The sequence below is a fragment of the Wyeomyia smithii genome, chromosome 2 (assembly GCF_029784165.1).
Source record: "Wyeomyia smithii strain HCP4-BCI-WySm-NY-G18 chromosome 2, ASM2978416v1, whole genome shotgun sequence".
In the NCBI taxonomy this organism is placed as follows: domain Eukaryota; kingdom Metazoa; phylum Arthropoda; class Insecta; order Diptera; family Culicidae; genus Wyeomyia; species Wyeomyia smithii.
In genome coordinates, this window is record NC_073695.1 from 227,559,401 (window position 1) to 227,578,019 (window position 18,619).

At 39.4% G+C, this 18,619-nt stretch overlaps 1 protein-coding gene across 9 annotated transcripts in view; it reads left to right on the plus strand.

The window, feature by feature from the left end:
• The window catches only part of LOC129721563 (spondin-1), a 61,431-nt gene that overhangs the window by 9,041 nt on the left and 33,771 nt on the right, over positions 1–18,619 (plus strand). For 5 of the 9 annotated variants that reach the window (XM_055674279.1, XM_055674278.1, XM_055674280.1 and 2 more), the window contains exon 2: positions 973–1,316. The gene's annotated coding sequence lies outside the window, so the exon portion shown is untranslated. Of the gene's footprint in view, positions 1–962; positions 1,317–18,619 lie in introns of all 9 variants that reach the window. The other 4 variants (XM_055674281.1, XM_055674285.1, XM_055674282.1 and 1 more) reach the window with 1 other exon arrangement.

Genomic DNA, 18,619 nt, shown 5'->3' on the forward strand with positions numbered 1-18,619 from the left:
TTTTTTCGGTGCATTAAAAGGATTTTTTTATCTTGAAATGTTTCGTCCTTTTTTTATTAATCTCTTCAACTTTTTTAAATGAAACTAGAAGTTTTTTTTCTCCCAGTAGTCTTTTCGAGAACTTAGACTTTTGAAATCATTCTTTGATGGTCTTTGTAAACACTCTTTATTTTTTCGACTTAATTTAGTTCCTTTTTCGTCCGTTTTTTCTGTCGTACAGTGAAACCATTTTGAGTTAAATTTACAATTGGTTTATTTCCATTGTCTTCAAACTTGTTACCAGCTTAGAATGAATTTAAAATTTCTATGTTTTGAAAGCGTTTTTCGGATTGTTTGTTTTTCGTTTTTCTGTTGCTTATAGCGTTACTATTTTCAACTTAACTAGGGACTTAGTGTCTGTTTGCTGCTCTGGTTTTTGGAACTGATTTTAGGTCAATTTGAGTTAATAGTCATGCCCCTTACTATTTTGTACAATAATGAAAAATTAAACTAATTGGAGGTACTTTTGTGTGCTTAGACTGACGAGTGTGATTATTCAAATCATTAAGAAGTTTGAAACAACTAACAAGCAGAACCGTCAAGAAAACTGTTTGATATTGTAAGCAGATTTCACTTCGAATATATGAATTTTTGATATATTATTTTTCGAGTATGAATCTTTTATCTTTCGAAGGAGTCCAAACTTCCATAATCCTTCTTTTGCACACAGTTGTGTAAATATACAATCTCGTTAATCGCACCAAAAACGAGTAAATTCGATAAAAATCAAAAGAGAAAATAAAACTGCAAAAATCGAACATCTGCTGATCCATAAAATAAAAAAAATGTAACTCAATAAAAACAGCTGGTGATGCTCCCCGTTATTTTTCTCCAGCTGAAAGCTGCAATACCGCCGGAACGATAAGGTTAAAATGTTTTCACTGTAGAAAAATAAAACCGAGATTGGAATATTTTACGGCTAGCTATCCGCAGATCGCAGCAAGTGAGATAAACAAAAAAAAAACGGTAATAATAACATAGCATCGAGAAGAAAAAAGTGAGGTGCTTCGAATAACATTCCGATATCGTTGTGACAAAAGCGTGTAAAAGTGTGCAAAGCGTCCGTGCATCCGTGAGGTGGAGGCGTTGTGAAGTGAAAGCAGTTATACCAGGATTACTACACAAACCCCTCTAACAGCGAAAGAGATTGGATTACTCGGCGGGATATCAACTGCCGAGAGTGACAGAGACCGAGCGGAAGTCGTACGGGAAATTATCAACTTGATCTGGCAGTGGACCCATCAGGCGGAAAATATAGCCTGCAGAGCGGACTCCAGGTACAGTGTTTATGCTTTTGTTTCTGTGCTATCTCACCATGAATGGGTTGAAATATTTATCACAACAGAGATTGATGCTTTTGGTTCTCTATGCTTCCTTCGCCTCGTTACGATGATAACCGAATAGGTGAACTTGATTCGCCCTAAGCTCGAGTTAAGTACACATTGTTCTCGTTCTTCAGAAGACAATTTAATTTGTTTTATCGCCTCCCAAGGATGGAGAAAATGAATTTACTCAGGTAATTTTACAGTCAGGCATGTCTACTAACCGCGCACCTTCATTGCGACATTCGTAACAGACGAACATTTTCTTCATAAAAGATGGTGAGGAATTTATGTACATTAAAGCATGTAAACAAGAAAGTCTTGCGAAAATTCCAATTTGTTTACATATTACCGAGTCGCACATCGCTTTTCCGTTCGGTGAGGTTTCCACCACCGTTTGCTCTGTTGATTCTAGCGGCATATGTGGGTATAAATCGGAACGAAGAATCTCATGGCTAGGTCAAACCGTTTCGCAATAAATTTTCATAGTGCCAACCGAGCGTGTTTGCGATAGACGACGCCGACAACGACGCACCACCAATCGGCTTCCGTTTAGCCTTCGGGCCAAGAGGAAGGCTCCACCAGGATACGTTGAGTTGTGAGGCGGGGGACGCGACACAGTAGGGGAGGATTGTACAAAACGCACCAGTTAAGCATTTGCGCGAATTACCGCGCTTCAAATCATTCCAAAGCGACATTGTACGAGTAGGAAGATTGTAGGATCTATTTATTGCATGTTCATGACGAAGTTTACTTTAAAATACTCGATTTCATTGTCTTTTTTTGGTAAAAATTACCACTGCCGCCAAACAAGCCCGTGACCAAAACGCACCACAACAAAGGTCAGTATGCTCCAAAGCAGTAGGCTAATATGCCACTAGCAGATATCAGCACGCGAAGCGAGAAGCACTTGAAGTCTCGAAAGTAAAATCATAAATAATGGAACATGCTCTCAGTTGTCAAGCAATCTCCTGCAAGCTCTTCATAGTGCATTCTGCCCCAATTTTAATTTTGTTTGTTTTTAGGTAAAAGTTGATGAAAGTTAGTGAAATAATTTGAAATACTCATAGCATTATAAACTCCAAAAGTGTAAAGGCTAGGGGAACCATAGTTTTTTGTATTATTTACTAGTCAGTTAATCATAAAAGCTTAAATAAAATTCATGAATAGTTACATGTTGGACAGAGCCACAGCCAATTGCACAGTTTTTCGAGTATTTTAGTCATTATGGCACACTTTTTCATTAAGAACTGTAGAGAAGCTGGGTTTTTATGAGAAAAGCGATGAATTTCGTCATAAAAAGCCACATGTGTAAGTATTTTGGGGAATTAATAGCGTGGGCCATCTTACCCAACTGGTGCGTCTTGTACGGTTCTCCCCTAATTTCAATTAAATACCATATTCTACCCCGCTTGACCGCAGCGGCGGGATTTTCCTGTTTCATATGATTGTAAATGGGTGGGTCTGGAGAGGAGGAAGTAAGCACGACACACGTTGCTGCTCTGCCACAAAATTGAACTGAGTTTGGTTAAATTACATTGTAAATTCTTGGAATTGAGTAATTATTTTCCTGATTAACGTTGATTGCGCAGTTGGTAATGTATTAAAAATGTTTGCTCTAGCTTTGTTGGTTTTTTTTTTTTCATTTATATTTATCCAATACATAAGATAACATACACATGTAGATAAATGTATATCAGACCATTTAGAGATTGGTTTTCTCTACTTTCATGAGTGAATTCCCGACTCGGCAAATGAAAATAGAGAAAACCAATATCTAACTGGTCTGATAATCGAACTAATTATATTCCGTGACCAAATCTCTTCAACCTAACCGTTTTCTGGTTGAATGGAGTTTCGGTATGTTATTCCACTTTGAAATCACGTTTTTACTCATCCAATACCAGGTCTGACATCTGCCCTGTGCAGGACGCGCAATAAATCACCGATTCGAATCTAATTTCCAGAAGGGTGTTTGTTGTTCGATCATCCTGCTCAATCAACCGAAACGAAGTCTGTTATGTGGGAAAGCACAGAAAAAGAATAAAAAATGGGGAAAAAAACAACAGTGCAGTGGGAAAACCGTTCCACCCGAACATGTTGAAGATTCAAAATGTCAAGGTTCCGGTCGACCGACATGCTCATGTGCCTTCCGTATGTTTGGTTGTGCGTTTGTGTATATTCGCCAACATAGGTTTTCTCAGAATGGTCCTGCAGACATCACGTTGTTTTACTTAAGTTTAAAGTTTCTGCTGATTATGCATTATAAACTGATTGTTAAAATTTAGAATTTTGATTTATAATAGAAATTACAAATATTGCCAGTGCATTTTTTCCAGTGATCATTTTGTTGAAAATTCACCTTCTGCATTAGACGTTTATAGTAACAGCTAAATAAAACGCCAACGGAAACCGCCGTTGCCGGTTCGCATAATAATCCCGGCACCATCAATGTAATACCAGTTGATGGATGACGGTTTTTTTTTTTTTTTTTTTTTTTTTAAAGGGGGGATTTGTTAGTAGCTTAAGTATTTATGATAAATATTAGTAAATAATGAGTATGTGTGTCCAATCACAAATGGTGACTTCTCAACACTGTTAGAAATTTGTAATTTTAATTGTTAGGATTTGTTTGCTTTCGCAATTAGGACTTATCATTCGTAGGGATTTAAACCTACTTGTCAGAAAAGGGGAAGTAAACTTACAACTAACTTAATTGCTAACTTATTGGCTATAAAGAGAGCTTATCGTAGCAATTGAGGATTGCAACGATTTTTGTCGAAAATTGTTAATAATTTTATTTGACATAGCTTCTAATGGTTCAACACCAGTAAGTCTATGTAATTCGAGTGTACCAAACCAAGGAGGACGCTTCAAAATCATTTTCAGAATTTTATTCTGAATCCTTTGAAGCGTTTTCTTCCTTGTTGAACAGCAACTTGACCAGATCGGTACAGCATAAAGCATTGCTGGTCTAAAAATTTGTTTGTAAATCAAAAGTTTGTTCTTTAAACAAAGTTTAGAATTTCTGTTAATGAGAGGATATAAACATCTCGTATATTTGATGCACTTGGCTTGTATACTCTCAATGTGCTCTTTGAAAATAAGTTTTTTATCATAAATTAGTCCCAAGTACTTAACCTTGTCAGACCAACTTAAAATAACCCCATTCATCTTGACAACGTGATTATTGTTTGGCTTGAGGAAAGAAGCCCTAGGCTTATGCGGAAAAATTAACATTTGAGTTTTAGAAGCATTGGGAGAGATTTTCCACTTTTGCAAGTAGGAAGTAAAAATATCTAAACTTTTCTGCAATCGACTGCATATGACACGAAGACTTTTTCCTTTTACGGAAATGCTTGTGTCATCGCAGAACAATGACTTTGTGCATCCTGGAGGCAAATCAGGGAGATCTGAAGTGAATATGTTGTACAGGACTGGACCCAAGACTGAACCTTGAGGTACACCTGCTCTGACAGGAAATCTATCAGATTTTGAATTCTGATAGACAACCTGCAGAGTTTGATCAGTAAGATAATTTTTTAAAATTTTGATTAGAAAAATTGGACAATTAAAAGTTTGCAATTTCGCAATCAAACCTTTATGCCAAACACTGTCGAATGCTTTTTCTATGTCTAAAAGAGCAGCTCCAGTGGAATAACCTTCAGATTTGTTAGCTCGTATCATATTAGTAACTCTGAGCAATTGATGAGTTGTGGAATGCCCATGGCGAAATCCAAACTGTTCATTTGCAAAAATTGAATTTTCGTTGATGTGTGACATCATTCTGTTAAGAATAATTCTCTCAAACAGTTTACTTATTGAAGAAAGCAAACTGATTGGTCGATAACTTGAAACTTCAGCTGGGTTCTTATCCGGCTTTAAAATGGGAGTATTTTTTTCATTTTTCCATAATTTGGGAAAATATGCAATTTTGAAGCAGCAATTGAAAATTTTTACTAAAAATTCCATTGTGCTCTCAGGGAGATGTTTGATTAGTATATTAAAGATTCCATCGTCACCAGGTGCTTTCATATTTTTGAAATTTTTAATAATTGATTTAATCTCATTCAAGTTAGTTTCAATTATTTCTGCAGGTAAAAAATTCTGGGAAGAAATTAAATCAAATTGACGTGTGACTTCATTTTCAATTGGACTCACAAAATTCAAATTTGAGTTATGAACACTCTCAAACTGCTGAGCAAGTCTTTGAGCCTTTTGTTCATTGGATACAAGAAAACGTTCACCATCTTTTAAAACTGGAATAGGCTTTGAAGGTTTCTTAAGAATCTTCGACAGCTTCCAAAATGGTTTTGAATATGGTTTCAATTTTTCAACTTTAGTCTCAAAATTTTGATTTCTCAGAAGAGTAAATCTATGTTTAATCTCTTTTTGTAAATCTTTATAAATAGTTTTAAAAACAGGGTCACGAGAACGTTGATATTGACGTCTGCGGACATTTTTCAAACGAATTAGAAGTTGAAGATTTTCGTCAATTATTGGTGAATCAAATTTCACTTGAGCCTTTGGAACAGAATAATTCCTGGCATCAACAATTGCACATTTTAATGCGTCCAAAGCGGAATCAATATTCACTTCGTTTTGCAAATCAAGCTCATTATTGAAATTTCTCTCAATATGAATTTTGTATCTTTCCCAATTAGCCTTGTTATAATTAAAAACATAGCTCATAGGGTTTAAAACTGATTCATGTGATAAAGAAAAAGTTATTGGAAGATGATCAGAATCAAAGTCAGCATGTGTGATCAAATCACTACATACATGACTTTGATTTGTAAGCACCAAATCAATTGTTGAAGGGTTTCTTACAGAAGAAAAGCATGTAGGACTATTCGGAGACAAAATAGAATAGTATCCTGAAGAACAATCGTTGAATAAAATTTTGCCATTGGAATTACTTTGAGAATTATTCCATGAACGATGTTTAGCGTTAGAATCGCCGATTATGAAAAATTTCGAACGATTTCTGGTGAGTTTTTGTAAATCACCTTTAAAATAATTTTTGAGCTCGCGTGTGCATTGAAATGGTAAATATGCTGCGGCAATAAATAAAATCCCAAGTTCAGTTTGAACTTCAATTCCCAAAGTTTCAATAACTTTCGTCTCAAGATGGGGAAGAGCACGATGTTTGATTCGGCGATGAATAACAATTGCAACTCCACCGCCGGAACCCTGAATCCTATCATATCTATGAACCACGTAATTGGGATCATATTTTAATTTTATGTTAGGTTTCAAAAATGTTTCAGTAATAATTGCAATATGCACATTATTTACTGTTAAAAAGTTAAAAAGCTCATTCTCATTGGCCTTCAATGAGCGAGCATTCCAATTTAATATTTTAATTGTTTTATTTAAAATCATTGCTAAATTTTAAATTAGAAACAATTTTAATAGTAAAATTTGTGCCTATTTGAATGGCTTCAAACATTGATTTTGCCTGCAACATGGCGTTCATAAGATCGAACATTGCCTGTTGCAAAAAAAAAAAGTTTACCTGCCGTAATAGGCCCCAGGCAGTTGACATTAGAAAAAATATTTTCGGCAGCAATATTAGCTGGAGTGATAGGTGTACAATTATTTTCTAGCCTGTATTGCTTACCCATATTAACGGTCATTTTCGAACTACCAACACTAGGCGGTATAATGTTCGAACTACCTGTAACCTGTGCATAAGTTAAACGGGTATGCAAAGGAGTAGGTAAACTATGCGTCACTGGTACGCTTGGAGAATTTTGTTTTGAAGTTGGTTTTAATTGAGAAATTGAATTTTGTTTACCTTGCCTTGCCTTAACAATTGCTAAACGGACTGGGCATTGATAAAAATTTGACATATGGTTGCCGTTACAATTCGCACAGCGAAAATTTTTACTCTCTTTCACAGGACATGTGTCCTTTTTGTGAGAAGAGTCTCCACAATTAAGACATTTTTGGTCCATGTTACAGAATTTGGAACCATGGCCATAACGTTGGCAAGTACGGCATTGGGTGATATGCTTTTCACCTCCGCCATACTTCCTATAAATTTCCCACTTTACACGCACATTATACAAAGCATGTGCTTTTTCAAAAAATTTTAAGTTGTTAAACTCATTGCGGTTAAAATGAATTAAATAATTAACAAGGGAAATTCCAGTTCTCTGACTGTTTTCGCCTCGTGATTTTTGTTAAATACTGAACAAGACGATCACGACCCTTTACTGAGTCGGCTAATAAGCGGCATTCACCTCTACGGCCAATTTGATATGTAACTTTAACGTCAGAAACAAACGTTGAAAGTTCCTTTTTGAATATATTAAATTCAGAAGAAATAGTTACCACAATAGGTGGAACTTTCTCCTTTTTTAAAGATTTTATATTTTGTATAGTTTCATTATTAATAACTTCCATTTCACCAGCTTCTTGCTCAGGCAAAATATCAAAAGGATTGTCACTACAGACACTCGATGTGTCAGAAAGAGATGCCTCTCTTTTCCTCCCCGCAGCGATGCGAGGTTTCTTTTTCCGTCCAGCCATTTCAGGTGATACGAAAAAAGTTAAAACAAATGTTAAATTCAAAAGTAGGTAGTCTTGAGAAAGACTGATGGGAAATAACTTTCAGGTAATCTTTAAAAGACACACTGACAAAACACAAACTTTGAAGTTATAGGCAGTCAAAGACCAGTCCACAAGCAACCGAAAAAACGTCTGATCTGTAGGACAGTTCAAGACGCACTGATGTGATGGATGACGGTGATGACGATTATTACACCGCCTGACCACCGTCAAGTCACAACAAACCAAAAGGGTACTGAGCTGGGATATTTCTTCCCTTCCTCCTCGTTTTTGAAGTAGAATACTTCTCTCAGGAAGTTCGGCTACATAGGGATGTGAAATGAAAATCTAAAACCGAAAAAAGTGAAAAATATGTCCAATTTCAAATGCTAATAAATCGTTTAGTATTCGATGGATTTCCTTCGTTCTTGCAGCAATAGATTGGAAAATCTTCTAAGATTCTTCCCAAAATAAGATAATTGTAATTTTATTATTCACACTATTGCACTATTGAAAATAGTCAAGCCTTGTCAAAACGAAAAATTCGACCTCTGATTGGTCGTTATATGCTTGCTTCCCAAGCACGATCGACAGGATCATATACCTTGCAATTGAAAACAGGCTATTTGGCCTATATAAGAGCCTGTTTCAGCCGGAGCCGCTCATAATAGTTCTAGACAGCGACAGCAGCAGTCGTCCTTCCTTAGCAGCAGCACTAGCCCTGTGGTTGGTCACCACGTCTCAGGAGCAGCGCGGTTTTTCTCAGCGTGTGTCGCCAGACAGCCATTATTCCTCCGTGTTGGGGCAGCATGAAGATTGCCATCAGGAAATCCAATTTTGGAAATCAAAATGCCTTTTTCAAGGCAAATAAACAAGTCATTGAAAGTTAATAATTTTTGTCAACGCAAGCAAGCATTCTGTGTTGCATCCTAGCAATTTAAATCTGTCGCACCCGTCTAATTTACTGAATGTGAAATAGCTTCCACAGTGCATGTTGTCCGTGTATCTTAATTCCCCCAATGTTAGGACAGCTCAAAGGTTGTAATTAGCAACCGATTTTGAACCGCAAAATGCTTTTTTCCTGGCAAATAGAAAAATAATTGAAGGTTAATAATTTTCTGGCATCAACACAAGCAGACATTCTGTGCGGGATGCAATCAAATTCGATTGTAGTTGTCAAATTTTTACTTTATTGAGCTAACCCCTCACTGTTGGGGCAGCGCAAAGGCTGTGATCAGCATAACCGATTTTGAATAACAAACTGCCGTGCTAGAACGCATTCACAAAAGCAGTTAGTTCGACTATTCAGAGTTAATATGAAGTCGATTCAATCAATCAGCATGAACAGAATTTCGTCGTCACCCAGCTGCCAAGTTGCAACATGATGCAATACGCAACAGCGAGCAAACGTAATCGCTTGATGTTACAAGCCGCAATACGGTTAGGGATAAATCGTTGCGTGTGTGAGAGCACCATCGGTGTTTATTCGCTGGACACAAAAATCAAATGCGAATTGTGGTATAATCCGTCTGAAGAACATTACAAAACGGTAAAACTGAACAGAAAGGCGTGGCCTATTTCGTAGCACCCTTCGACTATAAAAGAGTGTTTCTGGGAAAACTAGCTACATTCATTAGTCGGAAGGTGAGCTGGATGGACCGTCCACAACGTTGACAGCAGATATCAGCACTCAGCAGTAACAGAGGATAGCAGCGGGTTGCGCCTGTGGCTGCCTTTAAAACAAACAAATCACTTGCCCTGTGGTTGGTCACCACGTCTCAGGCCTCTACCAGGCTGACTTTCGCACGATAGCGGCGGTATTAGCGGTTGATGCATTTGCCAACGCTTACTCTAGTAAAGCCGTGTCTAATTTTCAATATGAAAAACACCTTTCTATTGTGTTGGCCGTGCGCATAAGGCCTCTGCCAGGCTAAACGCGAAAAGCGGCGCGAACCGATTCGCCCGGCCGTAGGTTAATGTACAGCGTAAGTAGAGCTGTGTAAAAGTGTTCTACTTCAACCTTGCGGTCGTGGCTTTGCACACAACCCTCCTGTGATTTTTTCCTTCGGTAAACACTATGGTCCAGCGTGGGATGTGCAATTTCAACATACTAATTTTGTTTTACTTATTTGGTTAAAACTTTAAATAGTCGTTTTTATTTATTGATTTGGTTTTTATTATCACATATTTTCATAAGTTGAAAGTCATTATTTTGAACCTACGCGAACCTCTTCTACCAGTTTCAAACAGTACGCTACCTCCGCCATTGCTGCTACCCGAGTAGTCTTTTTGGGGGTTTCAACGAGATGCAAGTATATGTTTCGGGGCGAGCGCGATTATGGTGAAATGCGGAAGATGGATGTAAAGGAATGCATGTGAGCAAATCCACGCCATATGACGTATCATCCAATTTTGACCATTTTTGATATAAATGAAACTTTGCACAAGTATTCGGCTTAGTAAACTGAGTGTTTTTCTCAGTTGGAGATCTTTTTATTCTAAAATGCGTAAGCATTTTGGTTAAAGCTTTTTTCAAATTATTGTAGCTAAGAAACCTTTGGTTGTACAGAAAAACTGTCTGAGAAAGAAGATTGGATGATTATTTCAGAATCAGAAGTGATGGACATAACACTCCGTGAATGAAAACAATACCATAACTTCTGAATTATTCATTCATACTTTTACTTTTCAGTCTAGAACATGTGACGAGTATTTAGTTTGCTATGTCAAATTTGTGTGCATATTTGCGTAATTCTCGTGTATTTTCATATCATTCTGCATGGATTTGCTCATGTATGTCAAGATGGATACGAGGAAAATATCTACATGACGGGTTCTCATCCTGCGGCTGTTGGATACCAGGATTTCCGTACTAGCAGGTGTAGGTTGGTCTCCGTTGGATTGAAGGCAGCAAAACAAGCTTGGGAATAACAGAGAGATTTTAGTAATTATATCAGAACTTATTTTCAAAAATTTATTTTTTTACTGCTTTATCACTTCAATGGATTACTAACCATTCGAGTACTCTTGCTCCTAAGCTTGTAGAAAAACGCCGCATTGCGCCTTCCGAATTGCACCATCCTATCGTAAATAGTTTTCACTTCTAGTTAATACCATGCTCACAGCTGTCGCATATTTAATTAAAAAAGAAGCCTCCCGTTTGTTTGTTTCCGCAGTCCTTTTCTGTTTTCGTCACCATCAGAAGACAAAGGCAAAAAAGGGCATTTGTGAATATTTTGCCTTTTCCATTTGTCAACGTTTTTTTCTGGTGCCTGACAACACCCACCCATCTTTTGGTGGTTGTGCTACACACGTTAGTCACTAGAGGCGGTGTTATGATGATGGTCGATCCTTACACAGGTGACACGGACTGAATAACGTTGCTTCCAGACAGACGGAACATATCACAAGTGCGAGTTGTCCGTTGATAGCTTGTGGTGTGTCTATCACACTGAGAAGATGGTATAACTGCAAAAGAACATTAGGTCTTCAGCGAACATGTGGTCCCATTTTTTGTACTGTGTGTTCGCGTTATTAGCGGAATAGGATAAAAAAGATCTGACCATGACATACCTTATCAGCACCCTAAGGTTATCAGTTGGATAGTTGTGTTTCTTTCCTTAGCTCCGTAGATGTTATCTCCAGTTTATTTGAATCGAATGAATTTTATTTTATTTTTTTTAACAGAGTTGGCCGCAAATTAACTGAGCTCCTTAGTGATCACAATCATTTTCACATCACAATTTTCACAGATGAAGCTTGTTTGCGCGGAGTTTTCAATTCACGTAGCGTTTTTCATGCAGCGTTTTTCACGCATAGTTCGGACTTTTCCTTTTTTTGTTCGGATTTCAGAATCTATGCGGTTTTTGTACAGCAGGTGTCATAAAAATGTTTTTTTTTTATAGAATTTGCGTCTCCCGCGTGATAAGTGACTTCAGTGTATTTTTCAAATGGAAGTGTATGGCCGTGGGTGAGAAGTTTTTGTGGAGGAAATGTAGATTATGTTTAAAATTCTACGGTCCATGCCCTTTGAATTTGCATATTTAGTAACCTCAATTCAGATATCAAAATGTCACCAATTATTATTCAAATATGTTTTGGGTGTGCAGCTAACTCTCGTTGTTTTTCTTAAATAAAAATGCAACTTAAGTATAAAAAGCATACAATCGCTTGAAAATGGCTGGACTCCTAATACCGAAACAAGCTGTTTCTGCGCTTGAAATGGATCCTCATCGAGCGATTCCTCCAATTCAGTGGCCCTCCTCACGTGGACAATTGTCAAAATTGGAATTGCTGTGTTAAAAGCGGCGAAACGAATCACGGGTTTCACTCAGAGTTGCGTTTCAGTAAAGTTATTTTAACACTCAATGCGCTTCAGCCGCTTTTTTTGTGAATAAAATCACTTGCTCACTTCCCGCAAATGACGATTATTTGGCACAAAATCAGATATTTTCATGCAACTAAAAGTATTTGACGCCACAATAAAATCACTATTAACGTGTCAAAGCGATTTGTTTACCGTATGTCTCAGCTTCGTAAACCCACCTATTGACAAACAGTGAGAACTTAGTTGCGCACTTAATATTTTATGGAAGATATCATTTGTTCACACTCAATATACTACACTTGCTAAGTAAAAAAAGTTTGTAATATAAAAATGTTGAAAATGTCGCGTAAAGTCTACAACTCCATAGTTTATAGACTGTTCCGAAAATTATAAATACATCTTCTTTCTTGAATAAAACAAAAAATACAGGATTTTTCGGGTCATTTTATTCTGAAATATAGATAATAAGTGTTTTCTTTCCAGTTTCAATTCAAGTTGGGATTATTTTTCGTAGGATACGCGAGTTCTCTAACTTTTCTCTTAACACTTCTCATAAGCTTTTTCACAGTGTGTTCCCCGACCATTTTTACCACTTGATTCCAATCTTTTTAAAATTTTTCAACATTGTCCGCTGGTTTGACATATTTCCTCAGCTTTGCCTTGGTCAAAGCCCAAAAAGTTTCAATAGGGCGAATTTCAGGGCAGTTTGGTGGATTCATCTCCTTTGGGACACATGTGACATTATTTGTTTTGGAAGCAAGATCGGGCCAAAAGATTGGTGGATTGTTATGCTGCTTAACCATGGGTAACAACCTTTTCTGCAAACACTATTTCACGTAAATTTTTCCATTCATTGTGTCATTCGTAATGAATGGACGAGGTATTTTCCCACATTCACAAATGGCCTGCCAAACCATTACCTTCTTGCCGAATTTTTCGGTGTCAATGCCGCTATAGTATTCCTTAACCTTTTTGTCCATTGTGGGATCAACAGGCCCGGGTTCTCTACCACGTCTTGGGGCATCAGTAAATGTGCACTCTTCACAATACTTCCGCAATGCGGTTTGAACTGCTCCGACACTTATACCTTCTTCTCTGGCTAATTTTCTTATAGAAAGACCACTCACGGTGCCCCATTTGTGCACAATTCGCTTTCTTTGCTCGGAAGAAAGGCCACGCATTTTCAAAATTTCGCACTAAATGTTAGAAAAAATGACAGCATCTGTTTCTTTTGGATGTAAACAACAGGACGCAGCCAACGTTTGGTTGAATACTGCACGTTATTTGAAATGACGGTTGATCGTAAGTGTATTTATAATTATCGGAACGGTCTATAATACTGTTTTTGCCGCACCCCAGAGCTATGCGAATGGCAACGCAATGCTCAGTTGATCGCCGACCAATTTATTTCACTTTTCTTGCGTGCGCGGATGAGCAATTTACAAGAGTTTCACTGGGTTTTTGTCTCTGTCAAATTAGGAGCGTTTTTTCGTCAGAGAAACTATTACTCTGCGCTCTCTCTACAGCGGATGGTGTGATGCACATTGAACGTAAGCTCACAGTTGTTAAGAGGGTAGAAAACTGTTTTCTCTTTAAGATGAAGATGAGCAAAACAAAGCCTGGTCAAAATATATGGAATCAGCTAGGTCACGATTTCAGTTAAAAGGAAACTAGTGAACGTCTTGTTCTTTACAAATCCGTGTTGAAACTCGGATATCAATGCTGAAATATCAAAGTTTTAAGGCTTTGGATGCATGAATGTTATAGACTGTTCTGAAAATGATAAATACACTTTTATTCTTCCATAATACAAAATATACAGGAGTCTTTTGATAATTGTATTCTGAGGTATGCGACTATCAATTGTTTCTCTTCAATTTCACGCAAAAGTTCAAGCTTTAACCATCCAATGTGTCCTTTCAATTCGCACAGAATTTGCTCTGACTTCGCACAACCAATGCGTGATACGCATAACGCTAAAGTTGTACAAGGAATACATTGACAGAGATCAAAATCAGAATATGTATCATATACACAAAAATCGTAATGTCACGGTAAACTTCGGCTTCGGGCGAACGATCAGTTTCGAGGCGCTCAAAAAACCGTTCTTTACTTTCGCGAGCCGGTGCGCATCAACGGCTCGTGCATCCCTAAGAATCGTCAGCAACCGAAACAGCCAATAGCGAGCCTTGTTGCCGCGGAAGTTATTGACGCTGGTGCCAGTAACGCAGAACCGAATGCATGTGAATGAAACCAGAGTCAGAATTAAATGCAAAATGTTTTGGACTAACCTCATGTTTTTGTTTATTGTTAATGATTGAATGATGTTTTCAAATGACCTGATTCATGAAAGTGAATCGATCAGACAATAATTTCTTCAATGGAGTCAGTACCCAACTTATCAGTATTGGTTGCTGGTTGCACTGTTTTAACGATGCCAACCTTCTGTACATCGGCTGATGCTTTATAAGTGTAGTGGTTTGGAGCTGCACAATACATTCAAAATACGCTAGAGCATCAAATGCGTTATGCCCAACGCACATGCGTTGTACTGGTTCCAATTTTAATCAGTAAATGCTCTAATTTCGCTCATAAATGATCTGGTTACGCACACTCCAACTTTTGCGTGTTTAATTCAATTTGTATTATTTTTGGTGGGGTATGCGAATTCTCTAACTTTTTTCTTAACACCATTCATAAGCCTCTGCCCGGTGCATTTTTCGACCAGTTTCGCATGCGCAATCTTTCTTGAATCTTTCAACATTTTGCGCTAATTTTATAAGTTGTTGTGCTGTTTATTCATGGCTAACAACCTTTTTAGCAAACATTCATGTCATTCTGTGCCGAACACGCATCAGTACTGGACGTGTTTGGTGATCGGTCCGATAGAGTATAAAACAAAAGACGTGTGAACAAGTGTTGGCATCGTTTGCCTGGTCGAGTGAAATAAATCCGGGTTCAAGGTCGTTCCTTTGTGCAACTGTTTCGCATCGTGACTGCCAGCTGGTGCGTAAGCCGATTTGGCTGCTGGCTGGATTGTGCTACAGCAGTGGACGAGACACAAACGAGGAAAAAGAAGAAGCCATCAGTGTCAGCGAGTCGTATCGCTGTGTGGAGTGATCTCACACCTGGCTCGCTGCTGGTGGCTGTTTGGTGCTGCTGTATTGGTGCTGCTGGCTGTAACGGCTGCTACTTCGAACGATCGGACAACCAACCTTACTGGAAGGGAGAAATAAAAAGGTACGTGTTCTTGTCAGCGCTAGTGCGCTAAACATAGCGCGATGGATGTAGATCCCTCGCCTCCCGCGCCACCATCCCCGAACCCCTCTGACCCTGACCCTTCTGTTACCCCCTCCCCTGTTCATTCTTCAGTCCCCCCTCGCCCCAGGCTTTACCCAGACGGAGCCCAGGGCAGCTATACTGTCTATTTTCGGCCAAAGGCGGGACCGAAATCGAAACAGTTGAACCTCTTGCAGATTTCCAAAGACCTGACGAAGGAGTACAAGGGCGTGACCGAAATTTCCAAGGTCCGGCCTAACAAGCTCCGTGTCGTGGTCGGTAACCTGAAAGAGGCCAACGATATAGCTTGCTCTGAGCTCTTCACACGCGAGTATCGCGTTTACATACCCGCACGAGACGTGGAGATCGACGGTGTCATAACCGATTCGAGTCTGTCCGTCGAGTGTATACTGCAAAGTGCCAAAGGGTGCTTTAAGAACAAAACGTGTCCCGAAGTAAAGGTGCTCGACTGCAAGCAATTGCGGTCAGCATCGATCATCGGTGGCAAAACAGTATACACTCCGTCAGACTCGTTTCGAGTTACGTTCGCCGGGTCTGCACTACCAAGCCACGTCTCGATCCACCGGGTTCGTCTCCCTGTGAGGCTCTACGTGCCCCGCGTCATGAACTGCCTGAATTGCAAGCAGTTAGGCCATACAGCCGCCTACTGCTGCAATAAGGCACGTTGTGGCAAGTGTGGGGAGTCTCATGCGGAAGATTCTTGCAGTGTTAACGCTGAAAAGTGTATTCACTGCGGAGAAAATCTGCATGAGCTCTCGACATGTGCGGTGTACATGCAGCGCAGGGATAAAATAAAACGGTCTCTCAAAGAGCGTTCAAAGCGTTCCTACGCTGACATGCTGAAGAAGACCGTTACCACTTCTCCCGTTACTTCGAACCCCTTCGATCTGTTGCCCTCTGAAGAAACCGATTCTGACGATTCACCAGCGGGAGCATCTTACGCCAATCCTGGGGAGTCTAGAAAGAGGAAAAATATTTCCTCTCCTAAACTTCCCAGAAAAGGTCCTAAGATTTCTCAAAGTGAAATGAAAGATACAAACAAACCAAACAGTGCTGCGGAAAAACCGAAGCAAACTCCTCCTGGGCTGGCAAATTTAAAGTCCCAGAAGGAGTTCCCAGCACTGCCAGGAACATCTAAAACCCCAGTTGCTCCTTTTACACTCCCAGTTGATGAAACAAACTCTGGATTAGTGAAATTTTCTGACATTGTGGACTGGATTTTTGAAACTTTCAATGTACCCGATCCAATTAAAATTTTTCTTACAGCATTCCTCCCAACAGTTAGATCATTTTTGAAGCAGTTGACTGCCCAATGGCCTCTCCTTGCAGCGATTGTATCCTTCGATGCCTAATTCAACTGCGTATATGAAGGATTCTATCTCTGTCTTACAGTGGAATTGTAGAAGTATTTTACCAAAAATTGATTCGTTTAAAGTTTTGATAAATAAAAACAAATGCGATGCATTTTCCCTTTGTGAAACTTGGCTTACTTCAAATATTGATCTCAACTTCCATGATTTTAATATTATTCGCCTTGATCGAGACACCCCATATGGAGGAGTACTTTTAGGGATTAAAAAGTGCTATTCTTTCTATCGTATTAACCTCCCCTCGATTCCAGGCATCGAAGTTGTCGCATGTCAAATGACAATACAAGGTAAAGAGCTTTGTATTGCCTCAATATATATTCCTCCCAGAGCACAGGTTGGGCAACGGCTGCTCTTTGATTTAATAGAACTTCTTCCCTCGCCACGTTTGATTTTGGGAGACTTCAACTCTCATGGCGTGGCTTGGGGTTCCCCATACAATGATAACCGCTCCTCTTTAATCTATAACCTTTGCGATGACTTCGACATGACTATTTTAAACAACGGTGAAATGACACGTATCCCGAAACCTCCAGCGCGCCCAAGCGCTTTGGATCTATCCTTATGTTCGACGTCGCTACGGTTGGATTGCACATGGAAGGTAATCCTCGATCCTCACGGTAGCGACCATCTGCCTATTCTTATTTCAATTACTAACGGGTCAACTCGCATGCGACCAATTGACATTCCGTATGACCTCACACGAAATGTCGATTGGAAGTTATACGAGGAAATGATTTCAAAAGCGGTCGAGTCGATTCAACATCATTCACCACTTGAAGAATACAACCTCCTCGCGGGCTTGATTCTCGACGCCGCGTTGCAAGCCCAAACGAAGAAATATCCCGGCGTAACGATCAAAGAACGGCCTCCCACTCCGTGGTGGGACCAAGAGTGCTCCGATGTCTACACGCAAAGATCCGACGCGTTTAAGGCCTACCAGACGGGAGGTATACCTGGCGACTATTTACGGTATTCGGAGCTTGATACCAAGCTTAAAAGCTTGGCTAAAGCAAAGAAACGTGGATATTGGCGTCGGTTCGTGAACGAGACGTCGAGGGAGACATCGATGAGCACTCTTTGGAACACAGCCCGAAGAATGCGGAATCGCGTAACGGTCAACGAAAGCGAGGAGTCTTCAAGTAGGTGGATATTTGATTTTGCCAGGAAAGTATGTCCGGACTCTGTTCCTGAGCAAAATATTGTTCGCGATGCGTCTCCGGGCCACGACGCGATAGAATCACCTTTTACGATGGCAGAACTTTCAGTTGCCCTCCTGTCCTGTAACAATAACGCGCCTGGATTAGATAGAATCAAATTCAACTTGTTGAAGAATCTACCCGGCAATGCCAAGAGGCGCTTGTTGAACTTGTTCAATAAGTTCCTGGAGCAAAACATTGTACCGCAGGATTGGAGGCAAGTGAAGGTGATCGCCATCCAAAAACCAGGGAAACCAGCTTCTAATCACAACTCTTATAGGCCGATTGCAATGCTATCCTGTATCCGGAAATTGATGGAAAAAATGATACTCCGTCGTTTAGACCACTGGGTCGAATCAAATGGTCTACTATCAGAAACTCAATTTGGCTTCCGCCGTGCCAAAGGGACGAATGATTGTCTTGCGTTGCTTTCAACAGATATTCAGCTGGCGTATGCTCGTAAAGAACAAATGGCGTCTGCGTTCTTGGACATTAAGGGGGCTTTTGATT